At 39.1% G+C, this 9900-nt stretch overlaps 1 protein-coding gene across 1 annotated transcript in view; it reads right to left on the bottom strand.

Moving 5' to 3' along the window:
* LOC108750890 (E3 ubiquitin-protein ligase MYCBP2) overlaps window positions 1-9900 on the bottom strand; it is a 191194-nt gene that overhangs the window by 37430 nt on the left and 143864 nt on the right. The gene's annotated exons all lie outside the window — the stretch shown is intronic.

The following is a 9900-nucleotide window of genomic DNA, read 5'->3' as shown; positions in this document are numbered from 1 at the left end:
CTTCCTCGAGAACGCTTCCGAGTTCAGGGGGTCGTCGACGGCGTACTCGTCCCTTTTATCAAAACGACCCGCAGTGGTCCCTTCACTCGAAGGGAGAAGCACCCTGGGACTAATGCAGCCGCGAACCAACGCCGATTCGCCTCGGAACATCCGACGAGAGCCGAAAGATATTCTTAATCCCTCTCGGGGCGTGCAGTCGGTATATATCCACGGCGAGACCAAGCTATTTCATGAAGAATGTAAGAGGAACAAATAGAGCCGGCTAGCAGCCGGGACGGGCTGCGATGCAGCTGTTGACGTCTAAACGGCCGCCTCTACGGACGGTAAAACCCAGAGAAAACTTCGGCGAGCTACGAAAGCGAGTAACAAAGACGTCCGGACGCGGTGGAAAAAAAAAGTGTCTCGCGCGAAAAGATCGTGGACAGAATATGTCTGTCTACGGCAACAATTAATTTTCTTAATTTCGCGTCTCAATACTCGCATTCTCTCTCCGACGAGTTTCAACCTCGCGATATAAATTTATAAGGAGTATTCGCACTCTCCCCAGTAATTCGTAGTCGATTTTTTTCCCACGGCGCGAATTTAATCTAAGACCTAATTATCGCGCTATTTAACGTTGAAAATTAAAGCGCCCCGGTAAATTAAACGTCAGGAGCGTAAATGAATAATAGGACTTAGTAGTTACTTTTCAATTAATTTAGAGCTAAATGTTGCGATTAAAATTCAATTTACTGAGACAATTATTGAGTAATCTCACATTAAAAATTAAACAACTGACTAGATAATACAAATCGAATAATCAAAAATTTATTTTGACTAACCGAAAAGCAGTGTCTCATTTACATTCTTCTTACAAGGAACCTCAATCAAGAAAAGATTTTATTTTACACACACAATATACATTTTTCTGAGAATATCTGTGAGTCATATGCGATTGATATTTCCTAATTTTCGTTCAAATAAGGCATTCTGAGTTCTTCGTCAATATTTGTGTAGTGATACATACGTGTGCCTTTGGTTATCTCATATAGATAAAATAAGAAAACGTTTACTCATTGCCTCTTTCTCTCTCTTGTGTTCGGAAGATTCGTGAATTATTGCGTTACAATTAAAAATTTTAAAGACTACAGAAAACTTCAACAAAGAAAATAATATTTAACGACACGCGATACGCGGATATTCACTGGTAATTGAATATATTATCTATGCGAGGACGGAAGAAAATTTTTTACATCCCCGTAATTTTTCTACCAAAGTCACGATTTTTCCAAGTTTTATCACGCGGTACTTTGTCGACAGGTTAAAGAGCGATACCAAGACGTGTGCTATACGAAAGCAGCAGCCCGCCCGCTATCGTACACCGATTCGCGGAATTGTTTATGGCCAGCCATTTTTCAGATAAGAGTGTCATTTTTCTCGGGACCGGCTGCTCGTCGTGGAAAGTCAAGAGAGATGGCCGAACGAGTTTTCAACTAGATGCAATTTGTTGCTTTCTCTTCCTTCTTCGATATCCGCTCCCGGCAGACGCTATCCTGACTTGAATTTATAGATACTTACATGTTATTTAATTTATGATCAGCTATGAATAGCCAAATCTATCCAGAAGGAAAATATAAGTAGCCAATATATATATATTTAAAATTATGCGGAATAATAAAATTTTTTACGAGAAAACATGCAACGTTGTAAAATATTTTCTGAATTAACATTAAAATAGTTTCTGAATTTCACTCAAAATTTATTACAACAATTCTCTTTCTCTCGATGGTTGAGAGATGGTGCATGGTTTAAAAGGTTAAAGGGAAAAATATTTGTCGTCTTATAAAAAAACGTGACAATTGAACGATAAAGTACATTCTCTTATATTATATCAGGCAAGGAAAATGGAGCCGCAGTCGAAATTATAGCGTTTCCAATTTCCGAGCTTCTCGAAATCGTATCTTCGAATTTCTAACGATAGATTGTCCCGGAAGGGGCTGCGAAGCAGAATAGGTATCCGTGGCGGAAGTGGATGAGATCAGGGCGGCTGTGATCCAGCGTGCTCTCTCGCACCGGAGAACATAATCCGCCGAGCCAGATCGGCCAAGCAGCAGGCAGCTCTATCAGGTTTCATCAGCGAGCCAATCATCTCATCACTCGGATGGCCGTGCTAGCATCCGATTCGCCGTGCTCTAACCCGTTTCTCTGGTCCCTGACCTAATCCCTTGTGTCAGGAGATACCGGGAAAATCGATCGAGGATCGCCTATGAACATCTCGCCGGCGGCTGGCACGACTAGGTTATCGAAGTACCGAAATCATGGGCCGATCTGGGGCTTACCCTAAGCCGAAGCTTAGATCGTGAATGGATTTTCCATCTCATGAAACCCCTCTCTCTCTCTCTCTTTCTCTCTCTCTCTCTCTCTCTCTCTCTGTCACTGTATTCGCAGTCGGAGAAAACAGCGTACGTATAATGTATCAAACTATTGTAATTATCGTGAAACTCTCTGCAACACACATTAGAAGGAATGATACCACTAGCATATGCGACACGATAAGCAATTGAAACTCGTATTTGTCAGTCACGTTAAATCAGTGAGTGACGTAATCGTTTGTCATGCTAAGTTCACGGTCTAAAATTCGCCGACGATAACACAAACGTTACGATATGTTCGTGATTGTTCATACAATTCAGTGAAAAGAGAAAAAAATTTTCATCTTGATTAAAACGGAAAAATACGGGTTGAATACGTACATACGTGTATTAGCAAACAGTTTACACGTTGCATAAATGTGCAGCGTGCAATTTATTTATTTACATATCATTCGATATGTTTGCAGCATATATTTTCGAATACTCAGGTGAAATAATATTATCCCTCTTTTTGATCGATCGAAACGAAACGTGTTTCATCCATGTTTCCATTTCCCAGTGACGATATACCGGGTGGCGTGTCCTTAATATACGGCATCTGCGTCTTACGATCCGGTGTGTCACCTGTCGCAACGATATTGCATCCGGAGATCTAATGGACCTTTAAACCGAACGTCTCTCTATATAAGCTAACGCGTGTCATCGACCTCTCTTCGAGATATTCCACGAACAAGTTAACTTGAAGAAAACGAGATACTTTTTAAGGAAGAACAGAAAAGAACAGAAAAGAACAGAAAAATCCCGAGAAGAGCTGGCAGTCGCAACTTTGAGGGAATTAATAGTAAATCTGAAAGACAACAGGAAAAAGAGCTCTCTTCACTGGATCGTCTCTCTCTCTCTCTCTCTCTCTCTCTCTCTCTCTCTCTCTCTCTCTCTCGGTATTGCATCTTCGCACCTCGACCTCGAAAAATACGAAAGAGAATAACGGTTACCATTTGAGGTAATGCTATTTCTTTTTTAGAAAATTCGGGTCACGGGAGAACCATCTGTAGCGATCTCTGGTGAATGGGAGGTTCGACGACGTACGAGGATTGCTTTCGGTTCTTTCGGATATTCATGGAACGCCGGATAAATCCTTAAATATTTGAAGGATTTACTGGAAAACCATAGACGCGTATTATTCTAAGATGCTTTTTCGAGGAGAACGTTACTGCATGACCCCAGGGCTTCTCGGTCACGAGACGTACCGTACACGGTGTATCTGTGAAGTCGCGGAGCGTGTTTGCCGGTCACGTGTTGAATCTCGGGGGTTTCTCGCACGCACACGAGAAAAACGAAAAAATGGGAGAGACAAGAAACAGGATGTCGCGGCAGACGCCGCGAATACACACAGCGGACGCGTAGAGAAACCGCGCGCGGAAACCGCCGCCGTGATAATTATAAATATGAACCAGAAAGTGCATTCCGTTCGAGGCGCTTCGTGCTCCAGAAATAATGCGATTCACCGGGCGCGCGTAAATCCGCGTCGAGAGACATCGCTTAAGAAACGAACGCTTCGCGGATGTAACAATATTGCGCTCGCGGCTGCGAAGGCAGTGGTGTACCACAAGCAAAGAGCGTTTTTCCTTCCACAGAATTAAGATTGATTCGAAATTCGTAATTTTTCGGGATTTCGATCAAAGTTTCATATACGTATATCGAATGAAAATAAAACTGAGTGACGTACGAAGTGAATTTCTAAATTATTATTCGTTACGAAGTAATTATAAACGCTGTTTCGAGCCTGATTAAAAGTGCGCATTTTATAGAAAAATAAAAGTGTCTGTCGATCTATCAAGAATTAGGGGCGAATCTTTTATCAACATTAACTTTTTTTATATGGCTAATGCGCAAAGAGGTTTTAGATAAGGGCACTTATTCTTCATTCCAATTCGTCCAAGTGGTTGCATTTTGCAGACGACATATCGGACGAGCGATTCGTAGTCTCGCGTTCTCTTCCCCATTGAAATCTAAATATACCCCATGATATTAATAGCGTATGGTGCGGCGGCGGCGGCGGCAGAAGAACCATTTCATACGCCCATGATGCAGTGTAGCCTCGATGCAGAAAAGAGCGCATTCCACTGAGGCTGATGTGCAAACTGATCGACAAAGCAATCCTACGAATTCGGTAAAAGCACAATTTATGCATCAAGCGCGAATAATTACTCGAATCATATTTACCGTGAGAATCGTGATAATCCATGGGATGTGTTTCAAGAAAGAAGAAAAAGTATATGATAGAAAGATTTCGAGAAACCGATTTGAAAATTAAAAAATGTAGTTGAAAGACTATTACAAGAAGTATATGAAAAAATGTAAGATTTGAAAAGTTAATTATGTTTGAAAATAAAGAGTGGTGTAATTGTCTGCTAGACAGGCTTTTCACACGTTCTAATTTCAGTAAAGAAATGTCCATAAAGCATAAAGTAGATATGAAATATAAAATATACAATGAACAGCCTTTGTTGCCTACGCGGCTTAATTGCTCATTGACCAACATCGACGGACCAATATTTGCGGAATAATGTTGGCCAGTAATGGTAACGTTTGAAAAACGAGACGGTAAAGGTCAATGACACGTCTTTTCTCATGATATCGATAACGCTTGAGCTATGGATCGCTTATATTTTGCACTGACTGATCGTCCAGTCATCCGGAAGAATTATCGAGCGTTCGATTCAGTCTAGAAGAGTTATCGTACTCGATTTCCACTGGAAACGTTCCGACCGCCAGTGCGTCTCTCCTTTCCGTGACCCTCCGCCGCGATTATTCACTTCCTACTTACTTGATATCGTCGACTGCATCGCGGAAAACACATTAATGATTAGTGTAACGCGGCCATAAGTCTCGGTGAACAAAAAAGGGAGGAAGAAGTTCGAGGGAAGAGGAATGACTCCTTATAATAATAACGTGAGCGCCGATCGAACCGTAGGAGGAGCGCGATGAGATCATCGGGGCGGAAGTGATGTTTGAATGGAGTTGAGAACTTAATTCGTCTCGCTCTCGGCATTCTTTCTCTCTTCTTTTCGCCGCCGTTATTAACGCCGTCGTCCTCGTCGATCATAATGCCCCGTCGCGACGTGAGAACTCATTACGGACGGACAAAGTGGCAATTTCGTCAGATTAAATACCACGCCGAAGCAGGCACTGCTCGTGGAAGAATACGATTAAAGAGTAAAATACATTGCGGTAACGCCGATTATGAAGTTTTTCAGAAAAGACGATATCCTGCGCGTTTATAAGATCAACCTATAAGCAAATATAAAAGTTGCTACATCTCGATAATTTAATATAGAAAACTTTTCTTTAAAAAATATTGATAGCGAAAGACCGTTAATTAGTAAAATTTGTATTTCTTGTTGTATAAAAAATTTTCAACTTAATTATAATATCGTTGGATTTATTATTTAAAAAAACACACACACAACACACATAATTGAATATTGTGATAAATTCTCGTAGGAAACTTCGTCGCAAAATAGGGAAATTCTGAAAAGCGACACCGAAGCGACGGCCGCAAAAAAAAACAGCGATATAGACCAAAAAGTCATGTTTTTTTTTTAAATAAAGCTTCAAAGATTTTATTTTATATTTCATAAAAGAGAATTTGTGATAAAAGAATTTAATACATTAAATCTTCGCCTTTTATGCATCAAATTTTCCTGTACTTTCGATAAAAATAGGCATATTGTTAAAATTACTGCAATTCTATAAGCAGTAAAATTTCTGACATTTCACAATTCGACTATAATGGCGGACTAATAAAAAGCCAAGTTTATTTCGGTTGACACAATCAATTACATAACTTTCCAGAAATCAAAATTTAGAATTGTTGACCATTTTCGGAATATCTAAAAAAATTTAACAGAAACAGATAACTAAAAATACTTATTTCTTTTCAAGCAAGTTCTGAAATACGTATAATATTTTTGAGAAAAATAATTGATCAGCTGAATACGTAATAACGTACAAGCTGCATTGCTTTTATTATCCTGCTATTATCGTGTGAAAATAATTTTTACATTCACGTAAAAAGTACATTTCAGAACGGCATCAAGATTTATCGCTAACGGAGACAAACTCGGCGGTACCAGTCGAGGTTTCCTCGCAGTGAAAAGTGCGGAGGTTGGTGCCCGTCGTCCTAGATGGCTGCACGCTGCAAGCGGGCTTCTATGAGGTCGGCAATGCATCACGTTGTATGCACACCGGGCGTTTGAGGTCAAAGGGCCACTAGGTCATCCGATAAACTCGAGCGGCAGGTCCTCATAAAGAATTCGCGCGCGACCGCTGAAGAATTCGAGTCAACTACTGGAGAGTAACGGCAGTGTAAATGCAATGTAAATGCACTTTGTGCCTGTGTACTTTAAAAGTCACGTCTTCGATATTTCACTTCTCTTAGAAATAAATAAGGTTCAACGTCCGTTTTACTAATTAATTTGTTTGTTTACTAATTAACCGTTGCAGAAGCTGTAAACTGATTAATCGATCATTAATTCGGGCATTATTCAGAATCGCATAATTGATTTCTCTGATCGAAAGCGCTAAAAGTTTAAGCGAATACTCGCACGATACGACATCTCGAATAATAACGGTAGTAATGTATTCCTTTTCAAAACACACTTACGATCGGAGATTCATTAGAGACTACTCGGACTAAAGATCTTGGGTTTATGTGAGCAATATAGATAGTTCTTTTAGAACACTACATCTGTCTCGCGCAAAATCTGACTTCGAAATTGAAGTTTCGTTGTTGAAACGTGGAAATGCCTCCTCGCTCTCTCTGTTTTAACGTGGCCCAAGGCGGATCGATTTTGATGTCATTTCCCTCTGCTGTGAGTTTAAAAAAGCGAATAATAAAATCGAAATGAAATTTTTGGTGCGCGGACACGCCGGGATAGATCGAACACTCTGTGTTCGGTTACACGTACGGAAAATTGGATGAGACGCAATTTTCTGCCCATCGTACTAAATCTGTTTCCCAAGTTTTCAGCGCGCGCGAACGTTAGCGAAATAGGAATTCTAGTTTAATGAAATGTATAGGTGAGAAAGTATAGCTCGTCCGATGTAACGTCACAATTTATAACTTAGAATTTATGCATTTTAACAGAAACCATATAGCTGTCGCTGTGAGTTTTTTTTTTTAACGATATAAGAGAGAAATTTATATATTAAAACATTAAGCTAAAACCGTAACTTGTAATTCATATTTATGTACATGCTTGTGTAAATACATAAAAAAAATTTAACATACGAAATAGACGATATTATACAAACGTCAGGTATCGTATGCTTAATGTAATCGTAAGATTATTATATTATTCATTGAATATTCGTAGCTGCTAGAGTTATGTTTATAATAAAATATAAAACTGTTACTGGTTTAGCTATTATCTCTTAACTTTAAAATTTAATACCTTTACGTTTATAAAACATGATCTCCGTACTAGTTTTAAAACAAACTCATAAACGTTTTATCAAAAACGTAGTGTAATCATTTCACTGTTCCGTACATTCGCGCTCGAATAGAATTGATAACTTCACAATAACGAAATTTAAATAAATAATCGAATACTCCATACTTTAATATCGTGTAACTAAATGGATACATAGGATTGAAATATAGATTTTTATCAAAATTTGGAGAGAAAGTATATAGACGCGCATGTGTAACCGAATATAAGAGTACCGATGAATAATAAGTTACACTACAAAGCTAACGGCAGCCTCCATATCAAAATAATCAAAACGGAACGGAAATGGAAACCACGTGAGAGCTCAAATATCAAAAAATATTTGCCTCGTAAAACAAATCCGGCTTGACACTAAAGCTGAATTCAACGGCCATCATTCCTGTTTGTGCATTTCGGTAAAATCGCGGATCGAATGTCTTCCTTTATAATTCACGCTATCGCTATCCAATAGGAAGATTTCAAAAATATTATCAAATCAGAATGTAATTTATTATTTATCAATACAGATTGTTATCAAAAAGGTAAAAAAAGATTGAAAAATAGCATTATTTCAAATATTATACATATATCGAAAGATAAATTATGGTAATTCGATATAAATAAAAACCGTTATGTAAAAACAACTAAATTGTTAATTTAATTTAATTTACTTTATTGCAAAGCTATATGAAAAAGACTGCATGTTAACAGAGTAATAGTCATATGATACAATAGACTATAGTTAACATAAACATAAATACAATAGACAACAGCTTGCAAATGGTTAGACATCAGAAAAATTGCTGTTACAAAGCCTACCAATAACAAAACCAGAATAAGATAACAATAAGAGGTAAACCAATAACTGAAATCGTACACATACACACACACATACACCCGCAAACACATCAATTACGTCAGTCTCGTTTAAATATTATGAGTGACGCGATGAAACGCGAAGCAGCGGAACGAAAGGAAGAGAGAGAGAGAGAGAGAGAGAGAGAGAGAGAGAAAGGGAGAGAGATTTTTATCGAATCAGGAAGGGAATTAAAATATTTGACAGAAGTGTAAAAGAAAGCGGCACGGAACTTAGTAGACCGATGTATGAGGAAGAATAAGTAATCTTGGTATCTGGTGACAAAAGGATTAAAAGAGGAATGATGTTCAGAGTTCAACTGAAGGAGATATAAAGGAGTATTGGAGCAAAGGAGAGAAAATACAAGACAGCACAGGTGGAGAATAAAAGGTTGCCAAATCTTAAGCCAGCCGATCTCTAATACAGAGATATATGTATTTACGGACGCAATAGAAAAAACGGAGACGAGAATTTTGAATACACGATTTGGGAGATGTTGGTTAAGAGCCGGAACGTAGACAGCATTAGCGTAATCAAATAGAGAAATAACACATAATTGAGAAGTGAGGAGTTTTTTTAGACCAGGAAAGGATGTGACGAAGGGGTTTATCGCGGTAGATGCTTATTTTGAAAGCTAACCAGAGAGTAAGCAGATTCTATAATATAAAATTTAATGTTTCCTTTTTTCTCTCTTTAAAAAAATTGTTTAAATCCCGCAGTTTCGAAACCAAATAACGGATCGAAAAAGACGGGAATACGTTCATCGTTACGTGGCGATATATCGTTATTATTTGCCGTTTTCGCTTGAAATACGTGTTATAGCGAAACAATGAGACGTCCAGATGACTCGGATGAGGGTCGCCTTCTTGTCTGTTACGATTTTGCTTGAAGGGTACACGTCCGATATACGAGTATGGTAGAGAATCGCGTGATTCATTATTCACAGCTTCAGTCCCCTCTCCCCCCTCCCGCCGCCCCTCATTCCGTCGGTGCTCCTAATGAAAGATAAACACAATCAATCCCACCGTGGTCGAAAGAGGGAATATTATATCGGGTGGCCGTGCAATTTCGTAGCTGCGGGCGGTGGCCCTCGCACACCCCAGGCGCCGCTGTTTTCGTTTCATTATACCATGCTTCGCCGGGTTATCATCGTACTAATTATCCCTTCAAAAGGACGCACATCTGCCTCCCCCCCCCCTCT

The sequence above is a fragment of the Trachymyrmex septentrionalis genome, unplaced genomic scaffold, assembly GCF_001594115.1.
Source record: "Trachymyrmex septentrionalis isolate Tsep2-gDNA-1 unplaced genomic scaffold, Tsep1.0 scaffold38, whole genome shotgun sequence".
Taxonomy (NCBI): Eukaryota; Metazoa; Arthropoda; class Insecta; order Hymenoptera; family Formicidae; genus Trachymyrmex; species Trachymyrmex septentrionalis.
The sequence above is the reverse complement of the archived record's forward strand: the minus strand, read 5'-3'. Positions and strand labels throughout refer to the sequence as shown.